The sequence below is a fragment of the Mauremys reevesii genome, linkage group 23 (assembly GCF_016161935.1).
Source record: "Mauremys reevesii isolate NIE-2019 linkage group 23, ASM1616193v1, whole genome shotgun sequence".
NCBI lineage: Eukaryota > Metazoa > Chordata > Testudines > Geoemydidae > Mauremys > Mauremys reevesii.
The window spans coordinates 1,501,573-1,516,376 of NC_052645.1; the positions used below are offsets into that span (position 1 = coordinate 1,501,573).

Genomic DNA, 14,804 nt, shown 5'->3' on the forward strand with positions numbered 1-14,804 from the left:
ATGGGCAACGCCACAAAAAGGGGAAAAGGCGAAACATGTCTGTAATCACCTCATTCGTTCCTTTGCAGTGATGGGAAAGCCATCAGCTTTAAAAACTGACAATGGCCCAGCCTATTGCTCTTCAGCGATGGCAGCGTTCTGCACGCGATGGGGAATCACGCATACCTTTGGCATCCCATACAATTCCCAAGGACAAGCCATTGTAGAACGAGCTAATCGCACATTAAAAACTGCTCTCCTGCGGCAAAAACAAAAAGGGGGAATTGTCCCCGGCAGCCTGACAGAAAAGGAAGAATGGCTGGCTCAAGTACTGTTTACACTCAATCATTTAAATCTATTACCTTTCAATTCTCAATTTTTCACCAGGGCACAACGGCATTATCAGACGACCGAAGTTCTTCCTGCTCCAAAGGTAACCTATCGTCAGCTACCTGGCCCGGAGTGGAGCGGACCTGTGCCACTAATCACCTGGGGGCGCGGTTACGCAGCTGTATCAACACCAAGCGGCCCGCTCTGGGTACCTGCACGATACGTTCGACCATACAAGGATGGCGTGGCATCAGGGACTGAGCAACCCCATCCCTGACTTCAACATACACTTATACGATGAACAAGCAAATGTTTGCATATGTTATTGTTATAGCTGCAAGATTAATACTTTGTTGCTGCATATTACAGTGTATTCCTTCACTTATTAGCCTATTTGTCCACGGCTGCCCTTGGCAACGACTTAATACAAAACAGAGCATTCATTATGCCTGCAAATTGCTTAAAAACAAAAAGGGGGAGATGTAGTGAAACATGCTGTGCTGGCAAACCACACACGTGTTTATTACATTTACTCCTGGCTTAAGGTAAAGCAATGCTCAGGTTATTGATTAAGCATAGACTAGGCAATAGCGCACGTAGCCTCTCTAATAGCTCACGTAGTCTCTTCACCATTCATGATATATTGCACAAAGGGAGATGGCTGTGGGGGAACCAATCAATATGTTACAAGTAACTATGATCTCATGCTCTTTGATCTAATTACTAATAAAAACCCAGCTCAAGAGAGCTCGGGACGCCTGCTTAACAAACCTCTTGACTCCGCGTCTCCTTGATCCCAACACTGGGACACAGACCCAGTGACCCCTGCACCACCCTGGGAGGGGAGTGGGGTCGAGTGGTCAGAGCAGGAGGGGGCTGGGCACCAGGACCCCTGGGTTCTATCCCTGGTCCTGGGAGTGGAGGGGGTCTAGAGCAGGGGGACTGGGGGCCAGGACTCCTGGGTTCCATAGGGGAGACTGTTTTTCCCTGTGCTTCCCTCCCTAGAGATCCCAGCCCAGCCCCCTAGTGGAGAGTGAGTGGGAGCGGGGAAAGTTGCTCTCCCACTTCAGAAACATGATTCAACCTCCCCTCCACCATGGGCTGTGACATCATGGACCTCCCCCTCCCTCCCCAAGGCAGACAGTAGAAGTCCCGCTCACCAGAGAAGGGGGGGGTCTAGTTGCACCCACAACACACCCACTCATGGTTGCAAAGAAACCACTGCTAGGACAGGATCTGCTGCTTTCTTTTCACCAGGAGCTGCTCCCGGCCAGGCACCACACCCCATTCACACCCCTTTGGTCACTATGCAGCTCAGTGGCAATCACTGCCCCGAAGTGACTCCGGCGCAGGCACCCACAGCACGAACTCCCCACACCGGATTCTGGCCACACGCAGAGAATTCTCTCCGCCGGGCTCCTTCGGTTCCTCTCGCTGCTCCCCGTCCTGCCGCCAGACACTGCTCATCTGCATAGCCCCGCCCATGGACACGTGACACCTTCTGTCGTTTTGGTCTCCAGTGAATGAGTCGCCTGCAGAGAGTGAACACGTCAGCGCACGTCACAACCCCAGCGCACGTCACAGCTGCCGGGCGGGGATTGTCTGTGAGCCCGGCGCTGGGGGCGGGGCTTCAGGGAGTGACCCAGCCCCATAGACAGACTGGGGCAGGGAGATATTGGGGGAAGGGATGAAGGGATGGGGGGAGAAGGGGGGAGGGAGAGACCCAGCCCCATAGACCCCTAGAGGCAGCGGGATATGGGGGGGCAGGAGAGGGGATGGCAGAGGAAAGGCCCATCTCCATAGACCCCACCAGAGGCAGGAAATGACGGGAGAAGGGGGGAGGGAGAGACCCAGCCCCATAGACCCGTAGGGGCAGGGGATATTGGGGTCAGGAGGAGAAGGGGATTAGCAGAGACCCAGCCTGGGGTGCAGGAGAACTGGGGTGGGGTGGAGGGAGACATGTGGGGTGGGGGTGGGGGTGGGGGTGGGGGTGTGTGTGTGTGAAATGTTGGTCCAGGGAAACTGAGTCACTCCCAGGACATCATGTGCAGAGGGGAGCACAGGGGCAGGGAGAGAGCCCCAGCCCCACAGAGGCCCAGAGGGATATTGGGGGCAGGGGAGGGGATGGAGGGGGGAGAGACCCAGCCCCATAGACCCCTAGAGCCAGCGGGAAAACGGGGGGTAGGAGAGGGGATGGCAGAGGAGACACCCATCTCCATAGACCCCCAGAGGCAGGAAATGAGGGGAGAAGGGGGGAGGGAGGGGGAGGGAGGGATCCCGCCCCATAGACCTGTAGGGGCAGGGAGATATTAGGGGCAGGAGGGGAGAAGGGGGGGTGGCAGAGACCCAGCCCGGGGAGCAGGGGAAATGGGCTGGTTTGGAGGGAGCTGGGGAGGAGAAGAGACACATGGCAGGACACATGTTGGGACAGGGAAACTGACTCACTCCGAATACATGTGGAGCAGGGCAGGGCGGAGGCAGATCATGCTGGTCCCAGGGTAATTTCGGGGGGTTCTGATTCCCCACTCAGCCGGGGGGCTCCCCTCTGGGCTGAGGAGCCCTGGGGTGGGGCGGGTGCAGGCAGTGGTGAGCTGCAGCCGGTTCGCACCGGATCGCGCGAACCGGTAGTTAAATTTAGAAGCCCCCTTTAGAACCGGTTCCCTGTGGGACAAACTGGTTCTAAAAGGGCATTTAAATTTAACAAGCGCTCCCTCCCTGCTGCCCGGCCCCAGCTCACCTCAGCTCTGCCTCCACCTCCTGCCATGAAGCTCCTCCTTGCTTCTCCTCCCCCACGGCTTCCCGCGAATCAGCTGTTCGCGCGGGAAGCCTGGGAGGGCTGAGAAGCAGGCAGGCTTCCCCGGCCCAGGAAGACGACCCTAAGGTAGGAAACTAGGGGGGCGTGTGCCCCGGCCGGTCCCTGGCCGCGGCCCTCCTGGCCACCCGGCTCCGCGTCCCCGACCACCCCCTCCCGCGTCCCCGCCTCCCGGCCACGGCGCGTCCCAACCCCGCATTCCCGGCCCCGCCCCTGCCTGGCCACCCGGCCCGCCCCCACCCCATCCCCAGGTCCCCGCCCGGCCCGATCCTCCCGGCCCGGCGCGTCCCCCGCCCCGCGTTCCGGCTGCGACCCTGCCTGGCCACCCCGTCCCGGGTCCCCGCCCGTCCCTGGCCCCGCGACCCTCCCGGCCCGGCGCGTCCCCCTGCGTTCCCGGCCGCCACCCTGCCCGGCCACCCGGCCCCCATCGCGGGTCCCCGCCCGACCCTCACCGGCCACGGCAAGGCCCCGCGTCCGTCCCGGCCGCGACCCTCCCGACCCCAGGCCCCCAGGCTGCCCGGCTCGGCCGCACCCCCGGCCCTGCCGAGCCCCCCCCTACCGAGATGCCCGGCTCTGGACACGGCCCCCCACCGCCGGCCCAGCCTGGCGCTGTGGCTCCAGCCGCCCCTGCGGGTTTGCCAGGGGGCTGGGCTCCGGCAGCGGGTCTGGGCGTGGCGGCCCGGCTGCCCGGCTCCAGCTCTGGCCGCAGCCCTCCTGGCTCCACCCGGCCAGCCACCTGGCTCCGGTCGCCGGGCTCCCGCCGCATCCTCCGGCTCGGCCGCGCGACTCCTGTCCCGGCCCAGCCAGGTCCAGGCAGCGGGAAGGGGGCAGGGAGGGGTGTTGGGGAGAGGGTAGGGAGTTTGGGGGTGGGGGTCAGAGGGCAGGGAACAGGGGATTGAACGGGGCCAGTGTCCTGGGGGCAGTCAGAAAGGATCAGGGGTTGGATGGGGCGGTGGGAGGCAGTCAGGGCAAGGGTTCCAGGGGCAGTCAGGGGACAGAGAGAAGGGGGTTGGATGGGGCAGGGGTCCTGGGGTCCATCAGGAATGAGAGGAGGGGTTGGATGGGGCGGCAGAGGGTACTCAGGGTACAGGGAAGGGGTGGATGGGGTAGGGGTCCCTGGGGGGGGGACATCAAGGAACGCGGGGGGTTGGTTGGGGCAGGAGTGGGCGGGGGGGGCATGATTCCTCCTGGGGTGAGGAGGGAACCGGTTGTTATGACTTTGGTAGCTCATCACTGGGTGCAGGGGCTGTGTGTGTGTCAGGCTGGGGAGCTGCCTGGGCAGAGGGGCTGGAACCAGGGGCGGCTCCAGGCACCAGCACACCCAGCGCGTGGTTGGGGACAAGCTGCAGGGGCTCTGCTGGTCACCACTAGGGCAGCAGGCATCCCAGCCCCTCCCCACTCTACCCCCTCGCCTCCTCCCAGAGCGGGGAGAACCCAGGAGTCCTGGCTCCCAGCCCTGCCCCTCCCCACTCTACCCCCTCCCTCCTCCCAGAGCTGGGGAGAACCCAGGAGTCCTGGCTCCCAGCCCTGCCCCTCCCCACTCTACCCCCTCGCCTCCCCTCCCAGAGCTGGGGGAGAACCCAGGAGTCCTGGCTCCCAGCCCTGCCCCCCCCCCCATTTCCCTATGGCTCCATCCAACAGCCCCCCTCCCCGGTGGGGAGAGACGAGGCCAAGGGAGAAGCAGGCCGGGGGGGGAGGGGGCGCTGGGGGCACTGCGCTGCGGGGGGGGGGAGGGGCAGGGCCGGGCCAAGACCCCGGGACACGCGAGTCGCCTCAGGAGCTGGAGGGGGGCGGGGCGGGGATGAGGAGTTGCATTGCGGCGGGAGGTGTCAGGTTGACCCAGGGACCCGCCCTCACCTGGGCTGGAGAGGACGGAGGCGCCCCGGGGCAGGCTGGGAGTTGTAGTTCCTGGCTCGTCTCAGAGCGGAAGTGACGGGCAGTTGCTCAGACAACGCGTCCCCTCCCGGTGCACTCTGGGAAGCGTAGTTCTCTCTCTCTCTCTCTCTCTCTCTCACACACGGCCTCTATTGGAGGAGGGGCCGTAACTCGTCACATCGCCGCGCCCCTCCCCGCTCCCTGATTGGCGGAGAGAGCGCGGGACAGAGACTCGGCGCGTGGGGGGAGGCCCCGGTTCCCTCGCCCCGAGGTTTCGCTGCCCCTCCCCCCACGGGCGCGCTGCGGCCGTTGGGATTCAAATCCCGCGTGAGCCCCCCTGGCTCCAGGCAGGGATGTCCCGTTACCTGGGTGTGGGTTTCTGGACTAGCTGTGGCTTCAAGGGAGATGATGTTGGCATTTGTGGGGGCTTGTTGGGTTCGATTGCTGACAGCTACACATTTTGCTTGCAGTCTGTTAGCATCTTAGGCTGGTTAAAGTTCACAGCATGTAAGAACTTTGGTTCACTTCAGGCCCAAAGTCACAACTTTGGTTTACCCAGGCCTAGTGGCACCAACAGGCTGATCATCTCTCTGGCCAGGAGTGGTGTGTGCTCCCTAGCAGAAAGTTGGATCCATGAGGGTGACTCCCTGTTCTGAGTTTCTTTCTTTCTCCGAGGTTTCTCTCTCTGTGTTGGCCAACTTACACTCAAACTCTCTCTCTCTCCTTTCATGGACACCTGTCATGTTCAGTTGCCTTCATCCTCTTCCTCTGCTCCTCCTCCCCCAGTCTCCTATGAGCTCAGCTGGGTCTATCTGCCCACGGGCAGGGTCTCTGCCTTACTGGGAAGGATGTGTCCTGCCTGCCAGGATAAGGGGGTTGCTCCTCCCACCCCCTATCTTCAGGGAGACCTCATTGCTGTAACTGGGTCACAGCGTGAGTGGCCAGTCATGTCTTTGGGGCTGTGGGGTCTGAGACTGAGAGGGGTGGGCTCGCAGTCATGGCTTTGGGCACAGGGTTAGAGATGCCCAGAACCCCCCTTATCACCCGCTAGCTCCATCACTGCATCACCCAAAAGCCTCGCTCAGGGTCCACTATGCCTCCTTGTGCTGGGCACTGCAGGGCCAATCAGAGGGACAGCAGGATGCATGAGGAAATAGATGAATGTGTGAGGCAGATGGGTGAAGGAGTGTGTGTGGCATACATTGGGGACGGATGGGGGGTTGAGGGTTGGACAGACAGCGGGACAGATGGAGAGCTGCAGGGACGGATGGTGACGTCACAGGCTGGACTTGTGATGGGTTCAGCTCATGGCCGCTGGCCCTGTCATCTCCTGCCCCCATCTGCCCGTCTGACTCTGCCCCTGTCTCTCGCAGGCAGCACTCAGCAGAGTCTGGCCCTGTCGTTACACTGGTGCCTACACCCAGTGCACACCTGTGTGTTATGTGCTCCTGGAGAGCTCAGGCAGGGACAAGCGTGCGGCTCACGGCTGCTGAACCAGCTACTCCAAAACTGCCACAGATCTCCCCCTCCTTGGGCAGCAAGACCCTGGCCGGGGGGTTCCCTGTCCCTCCTCGCTGCCTGCTCAGCACAGAGACCGAGGTCACCTGCCTCCACCCAGCCTCTAGCTGGAGCTGCTCCAGCCCCGAATTGCTGGTATCCAGCCTGGCTGGAGTTGGTGCGATGTCCTAGCGGAGTCCGTTCTTTCTCCCCGGTAGATGACGATTTTCCCCACTGCAGTTAGTTGCTCTTTCTCTGCTTCCCCATAGCCCCTCCCCAGTGATAGTGACCCCTGCTGGCCAGGCACGGGACTGTCCTGTAGGTGCCTTCTTGTAGGAGCAGTGACTCCTGGTGGTGAGGGGCAGCAATGCCTGGCTTGTATCCCCCCCTAGCATTGCTGCAGCGCCCCCTGGTGGCCACTGAGGGCAGTTGCCTATGTGACCCCACCACTGCCATTGCGCCTGTGAGCGCTGGTGGGTAGGTGAGGCAGGGCCCTGTATGTATATCAGCCATTGGGGCAGTGCCCTCTGCGTATCCCACTCTCTTCTCGGTGACTCGTGTTGCCCAGGTGGGGCAGTCCCCTATGTGTATTTACTCCCCCCAACCCCTGCATTGGGCCAGTGACCACTGGTAGCCAGAGGAGTCAGTGCCTGAGGTGTGTTCTTCACCTCCCCCAAGGTGGCAGGGTGCCTGGGTGGCCGTGTCAGGCAGTGCCCTGGGTATCTTCCAACCCCTTTGTGGCAGTGAGCCCTGGTCCTGGTGTGTGTCACTCCCCCATTAGGGATGTGTACTGGTGGCCAAGTATGGCAGTGCCCTGTGTGTAGCCGCCTCCCTCTCCCCCCCCACCCAGGGTGACCAGATAGAAAGTGTGAAGAATCGGGACGGGGTGGAGGGTAATAGGCACCTACATAAGAAAAAGCCCCAAATATTGGGACTGTCCCTATAAAATCGGGACATCTGGTCACCCTATCCCCTCTACCCCGTGCCAGGTATGGCAGACACTGATCCCTGGCATCCCCATGGGGCAATACCCTCTGTATATCCCCCAATTGGGGCAGTGACCCCTGTTGGTCAGGTGGGGCAGTGCCCTGTGTGTGTGTCCCCTATTTAGGTAGTGACCCCTGGTGGCTAAGTGAGGCAGTGGCCTTTGATTTCCTCTTTTCTCCCCAGCCCCCTCTCTCTCTTGGGTAGGGCCCCCAGTTGGGGCACTACCCGATGTGTATCTCTACTAATTGGAGCAGTGACCTCCCCATGGTGCCCTGGTGTGGCAGTGCCCTATTGGTATCTCCCTCCCCCTCTCCCCACACCATTGTGGTAGTGGCCACTTCAGTCAGTGGCCTGTTTATCATCCCCCCTGCCCCAAACCACCACCATTGCAGCAGTGCCCCCTGGTGGCCATGTGCAGCAGTGCCCTGCATGTATCCCCCCCAACCATTGCTGCAGTGACCCCAGGTGCCCAGTTTGAGTAGTAGCCTGTGTGTACCTCACCTCTTGGGGCAGTAATGTGTGGGGCCACGCAGGGCAGTGGCCTGTATGTACCATCTCCTCTGGAGCAGCGACCACTGGTGTCTTGGTGCTAAGATGCAGCCACCTCTGGGTTACATGGTGGGGCTGTTTACAGGACAATGGGGACAGGCCCCCCCATTCCAGGAAGTAGGGGAATTGTCTGGTGTTTGGGGCAGAGCGTTCCACCTTCTATTGAACTGTGATGCTCTGAGCACCTTTCCCCTGCATGAAGAAGACCCTGTGTGGCTCCAAAGCTGGTCCAGTAACAGGTATCACCTCACCTGCCTTGTCTCCCTGGTATTCTGGCCAGTGTCCAACTTCCCCTTCGCTGTTGGTCCTCAAACCTCCTCCAAGCACCCCCGCCCCCAGTCCCTTAAGCTGCCAAACTTCCCCTGGAGCCCAACCCATGGGGGGGGGGCATCCCACCTGAAAACACTACGGCACCATGGGAGTAGTCATGTCTCCTGCTTCCATTTCCTGACAGCCGCTGCCAGGCCCGGCCCGGCCCAGACTTCCCATTTCTGGTGCGAGTCCAGAAGCAGATGCTGCCATGAGGCGGTGCTGGGAAGGGTGGTGCTGGTGTCAGGAGAAAGCAGGAGGAGCAGGTGGGGTCTGTGCTCCTGCGGGGAGGTGCTGCCCTTGCTGTGAAAAGGCCCCGCCATTAGGGGAGATGTCATCTCCCTGCCCTGCCACGCTCTGCACCAGCCCCTGCTTGTCACGGGAGCAGGGCTGGCTCCAGGCACCAGTGTAGCAAGCAGGTGCTTGGAGCGGCCAGTTCAAAGGGGCGGCCTGTCCGGTATCGGGGCAGCATGTGGGGCTGCTTTGACTCCAGACAGATCCATTCTCTTTCAGAACAGCCTTTCTCTTTCCCTCTGTTTCACTCACTGAGGTGTTGGAGTAAATACTCCCCTTCCCTCTAGTCTCAGACAAACACTAGTATTAACTGTTTGCTACTGATGGGTTTAGAAAGCATTTGTCAAGGTGCCATTTCTGGGGGATTGTTCCCAAGATCCAGTATTTTGTGTTCAACCATCTACCAGCTTCCTTGGTGAAAATAAGGCCAAAGTTTCTTTGCAATATACAGGAAAAAGGCAGCTTTTCACCCCAGATGGGACTCGAACCCACAATCTCTGACTTAGAAAGCCATTGCCTTGTCCATTAGGCCACTGGGGCCCTGATGGAAGAATGGAAATTCCATCTCCTAAATGCATATTTCTCATATTAATTTGGAAGCCAAATACCCTCTTTCTGCACCTTACAGAAATGTCTGCATCCCCTGGCAGCGAGGCTACTGGGGAGGTCGCTTACAGAGCTGAGCACCACCTATCTGCCAGCCATCTTTAGAGAAGAAGGCTCTTTCCCCTGACAGCAACACAGCGCTGCCTAGCGCCCCGAGAGCCTCCCTCGTGTTCTCCCGCAGCAGCCGCCTGCCCGTGTGGGTGGGAAAAGGGGATCAGGAAGCACTGCAGCCTCATTCCAGGACAGGAGGCCCTCACCACCCCCAGGCCTGCCTCTTGCCTTCAGCCCAAGCAGCCAGAGGTGCCGGGAAGCTCCCTGGCAGGCCGCCGCCTCAGCCAGGAAATAAGGAAAAGGGGATGAATGAAGAAGTCAGGAAATAACAATGAAATGAAGAGGTTTGTCGAACGGGTTTCTGCCCGATTTACCATCTTCTCAGCTACCGCTCAAAGTTAAAGACCTAAAGTCAACCTATCGGCATAAATACAGATGGTTAGATGGGAATTAAAAGGAGCTGCTGTCACAAGTGTTAGGTGCCTGCAAGCAGCATGCAGACCGTTTAAAAACACCGCAATTAGAGGCTCAGATGAAATGTTTGCCCTAAATCAGAAACGACAATAGGACGACCAGCAGAACACCACTCTAGGTAAACGGCCGAGTAATGGACGCTGTTAGAGGCAAAAAGTCATTCCTCAAAATTTGGAAATCAGATCCTAGTGAGGATAATAGGAAGGTGCACAAACTCTGGCCTGTTAAGTGTCAAAGTGTAACAAGTCAGGCCAAGAAAGAATCTGAGAAGCAACATGCTAAAGACACAAAAGCTAAGCATAAATCCGGTCAATGCGAGTCCTGGCCTGTCCCCGCAGAAAGGTGAACCCCCTCTGTGGCTGGAGTGAGCTCCTCTAAGCCGACCTGCGCCAGGTAGTGCTCATTGTGAAAATGTTTCCTCTGACGGTTGGGAAAACAGGACCAGCGGTGCTCAGGCTGGCTGACACAATTAACCCCCCCAAAACAACAACAACGAACATCATGCAGTCCAGAGGAAGGGAGCCTTTGATCTTCCCTCTCATGCCTTAACTGGGGACCATACACACTAATATAGCAGTAACCAGTGCCACAGAGCACAAAGCCCACCAGAAATGCCCTCCCTGGTCGGAGCTCCACCACCTTCTGTACTCGCACCACGAATGTGACTCCAGCCCCATCATTCTTCCCTGGCCAGGAGGCCCCTCCTCCAATCACCCTCTGCCTATTGAGCTACCCTAGAGTTATTAATGGGCATTTCCTGAACACTCACCATGGCTAAGTCCAGCTGCTCCAAGGCACTGAACATCAAGCACCTCCTCCTGGGCCCCAAATCCCTTCCACCTTCCACACGGCCACTTTTACAGATGCCCCTTCCTGGTACTGCCCTTGCTCAGCTGCACAGAGGAGTTTTCATCCCCTATTCCTGCCTGTCACTGCCCAGCAGCCCTCTGGCACCATTCCTGAGGTCACCCTGCCTTGCTCTCTTCCTGCCATGTTGGGAAAGACAGCTCCCATCTCTCCTTGTTAAAAGTCAGGTGGGCCAACTAGGGGCAGAAGCCCATTCTATGTTTTCCTACAGCAGAGACTCACCTTCAGGGCCACCCAGAGGGGAGGCAAGTGGGGCAATTTGCCTCAGGCCCTGCAGGGGCCCCGTGAGAATACAGTATTGCCACTTTTTTTTAATGGAAGGGGCCCCCAAAATTGCTTTACCCCAGGGAAACCCTGCTCATCTTGGGTGCAGGCACCACTGGGCTTCTAGAAAACAAGCTGCCCCTGCACAAAGAGGATGAAAGCACCTGCCAAAGCCTGGGATTGAACGAGGGACCTTTAGATCTTCAGTCTAACGCTCTCCCAACTGAGCTACTTTAGCAGCTGTAGGCTAGTATTTTGGCCTGTTGCTTCTCTGTCTGGGATGTTTTTGCAGCAGTTGCACACAAAAAGGATGTCATTGGGAGTGGCCCATGAAGACAAGACTCGCTTTTGCCTGCCTTGCTCAGCTTGACTTGCTGCCTCACCCCGTTCCTGCCCTAGTGCCCGGGTTGACCTGGTGGTGGAAGGGGACTGGGGGCCAGTGGCGTGGGGAGGAAGTTGAGCTGGACCCTGAGCTAGACTACACCCTGGCAGTGAGAGTCTGGCCACCACCTCCCGCCCCCCCCCCCCCGTTGTCCTGGCTTCCCCCACTGGGCGTCAGTTCGGGAGGGAAGTGGGGCTTCTGCCTCCCCTCCCCGATTTTCACACCGCAGAGGAGCGCGAACAGGAAAACGAACGGCTGCTCCACACCCCCACCGGAGGAACCCGACTCCCTTAGCTGCTTCCCCTGCTCCCCCCCAGCTGTGCTACTGAGTGGAAGCATCCTGTGCCCATCACACAGAGCTCGATTAATCAAAACCCTCTTCTGCCAGCACCAGGCCTCCTGCTTCTTACACTGGGCCTGCAAGCGAGGGGGCGGCTGGCACAGCGCCAAGAGTCTAACCTGTGAGGCAGGAGGCGGCTGACGCCCGCAGCCTGCTGGGGAGCTCCCAGAAGTTATTAAGGGACAGAGACTCCTCAATGCCCTTAGTAACAAGGGTTTGGGGGTCACCAAGGCCAGTAAGGGGGTCACTATGTCAGACCTGTAACCCTGGGTGTCAGGTCCCTGTGCAGCTTTGATCTAGAGCTCGGATCCCAACAACCGACCAGCAGCCCACAGCCTCCCCCTGGGTCTGCCCCACCTGGTTCCTCCTTACAGGCCGACCTTACCCCCCTTCCAGCCCCGGATTCACCCCTAATCATCCTACTGCCACTCAGAGCCACAGCCGTGGAGGTGCTGAAGGAGGGAGGGGTGACTCCAGGGTGGGGTTCTTCTCTAAAGGTGGCTGGCAGAAAGGTGGTGCTCAGCTCTGTCAGCCACCTGCCCAGGTGCCTCGCTGCCAGGGGGTGCAGACGTTTCTGTAAGGCCATTAAACAGGGTGTTTGGCGTCTGAGTGAATATGAGGAATGTACAATCCTGAGAGGGAATTTCCACCCCTTTCTTTAGGGCCCCAGTGGCCTAATGGATAAGGCATTGGCTTCCTAAGCCAGAGATCATGGGTTCAAGTCCCATCTGGGGTAAAAAATTCCTTTCTTCTTGTATATTGCAAAGAAACATGGTGTTATTTTCACCAAGGAAGCTGGGAGACATTTGAACACAAAGTACTGGAGCTTGGGAGCAATCCCCCAGAAACAGCATCTTCCACTTGACAAATGCTTTCTAGACCCATCAGTAGCAAACACTTAATACTAGTGTTTCTCTGAGAATAGAAGGAAGGGGAGTGTTTACTCCGACACCTCAGTGAGTGAAACAGACAGAAAGAGCAAGGCTGTCCTGAAAGAGAATGGATCTGTCTGGAGACAAAGCAGAACCTGAGAATGAGCAACAGTGTGAAAAGAAGAACTTTAAATGTGTGTTAGGTGTTAGTTAGGTTGGTCTGACAAATTTCAAGAAAATACCAATGCTCGTACACTGATGCGGACACTGGCTGCTTCTGGTGTTTTACTGAGAATTCATTGAGAAATATTTTCCTTAACTATGTTATGGAATATTGGGTGGGCTATGAAGGCACCATTCCTCCTGCTTTTGAGACAACACGGCTACATGGCATGCAGCCAATGCTCACCTTCCAGTCAACTGCTAGAGACGACAACACAGACAGGGATGGCAGCAGGGCAGACTGGAGCTCCGCGGAGATGGTGGGACCAGGTCTCATCAATGGGGAGGTGGCCACCCCAGCATGCACAAGGCTGAGCCAGTAAGTGTGGTGTGTGCTCCACGGTGCCCCTACTCACTGCACATGGTGGTGGAGGGCAGTTACTGAGTTCGGTTGGTCTGGCAAATTTAGGGCTTGGCTACACTTGCAGAGGTAGAGCGCTGGGAGTTAAACCACAGCAGGGAAACCGCTGCCGTGTGTTCACACTGACAGCTGCAAGCGCACTGGAGTGGCCACATTAGCAGCTCTGGCAATGCCACAGAGAGCAGTGCACTGGGGTAGCTATCCCAGTGTGCAAGTGGCTGCAATGTGCTTTTCAAATGGGGGACGGGGGTGGAGTGTGACAGGGAGTGTGTTGTGTGTACGTGGGGGGAGTGACAGTGTGTTTGGGGGGCTGAGAGTGTGTCAGCATGCTGTCTTGTGTGTTCAGACAGCAGCAGACCCCCACCTCCCCTCATACACACTCACAACAGCAGCATTCCACACTAATGGTTGCTTTGTCCCAGAGCAGATAAGCAGCCGGCTGTCAGAAACGGAGCTTCGAAAGGGGATATCCGCATGCCTGCAGCCGATTTCAAAACAATGACCAGACTGGGCACTTGACTTCAGGGGATTATAGGACATTTCCTGAGGCCAAACACAGTGCAGTGATGCAACACGTCATCCACACTGATGCCCGGGTATTTCAGCAGGGCTCAGCAAGCTTTATGCTTCTCATGGAGGTGGATTACCAGGAGCGCTCCACCTACAGAGCCCAGGTGCTCCATGTGCCTTGCGAGTGTGGACACCTCAGGAGTTAGGGCACCCGGGGCTGCTTTAATGGGCTCTAACTTGCAAGTGTAGCCAAGCCCCTAGACTATGTCACTTGTGTGACTTACTTGTGCTATTGTAATAAATACAATAGACGTGCAATGGTCAGAAATTGCACCAGCATAGAAGTATATTAAAGGGAAACCCTAAGGAAATTAAGAGTTTAAATTATCCTCCACATGTCCCACGTCCCACTAAAATGAATCCAACCCACAGGGCACGTGGGCAGAAGTATCGGTGTCAGGATGCTACATTGTTAGCGCAGTAAATGAAGCTGCAAAATAAATGATGTTTAAATGACCTCACTCTATTTTTTACAATTCAGTATTAAGAGGTAATAGATACAGATGGACACCAGGCAGGGTTGATTGGAGGACGAAGCCTTATGCTTCCATCCCCCACCACTGTCAAGTTTTAGCCAATTTGGACAAGTCAGCAAATAAGAACAACCTCAGGTCTCAGTAACTGCTGCAGGTAGCAAAGTCCTACAGGGAGCAGTTTCTGGCACTACACCTGCACAGCTCTGCTCCCCGGCTCTTCTCAGGCTCCTGCTCTCTCCTTAGCTCTGCCCCACTCTGGCCCAGGCAGTTCCAGCTCCCACCGAGGATGGGACCCCCTGGCCTGGTGACTCCCTCATTACACTGCCTGGCCTGTCAGTGTGGCTAACTTGGAGCTTTGGCCTCTCCCCATTGCCCAGGGGACTGTCAGTCTCAGGGTCCTGATTTCCCATTGGCCCTTCCCCCTTCTATTGGGACTAGGAACTAGACAACCAAAATCCCCACTAAGCTTTAGTAAGGGGCCAACAGTCCCTTACACAAGCCAGCCCCGTAAGGGTCACTGATGGCCAGAGAAGGCAGCAGGAGCTGGTCCCATGGTGTAATGGGCAGCCCTCAGGACTCTGAGTCCTGCAATCTGAGTTCAAATTTCAGTGGGACCTTGTGGTAAAGCCCTCGAGCTCATACTGCTCCACTTCCCTGTCTCCAGCTCTGCAAGAGCACTTTTTTCCC

General features: G+C 57.9%; 2 non-coding genes across 2 annotated transcripts; one reads left to right on the forward strand and one right to left on the reverse strand.

Annotated features, from left to right (window-relative positions):
- Positions 1-9,099: 9,099 nt before the first annotated feature.
- TRNAR-UCU lies at positions 9,100-9,172 on the reverse strand. The gene has a single exon. It is a non-coding gene; the product is annotated as a tRNA-Arg (tRNA).
- Positions 9,173-12,279: 3,107 nt separating this feature from the next.
- Positions 12,280-12,352, forward strand: TRNAR-CCU. The gene has a single exon. It is a non-coding gene; the product is annotated as a tRNA-Arg (tRNA).
- The last annotated feature ends 2,452 nt before the right edge of the window (positions 12,353-14,804 follow it).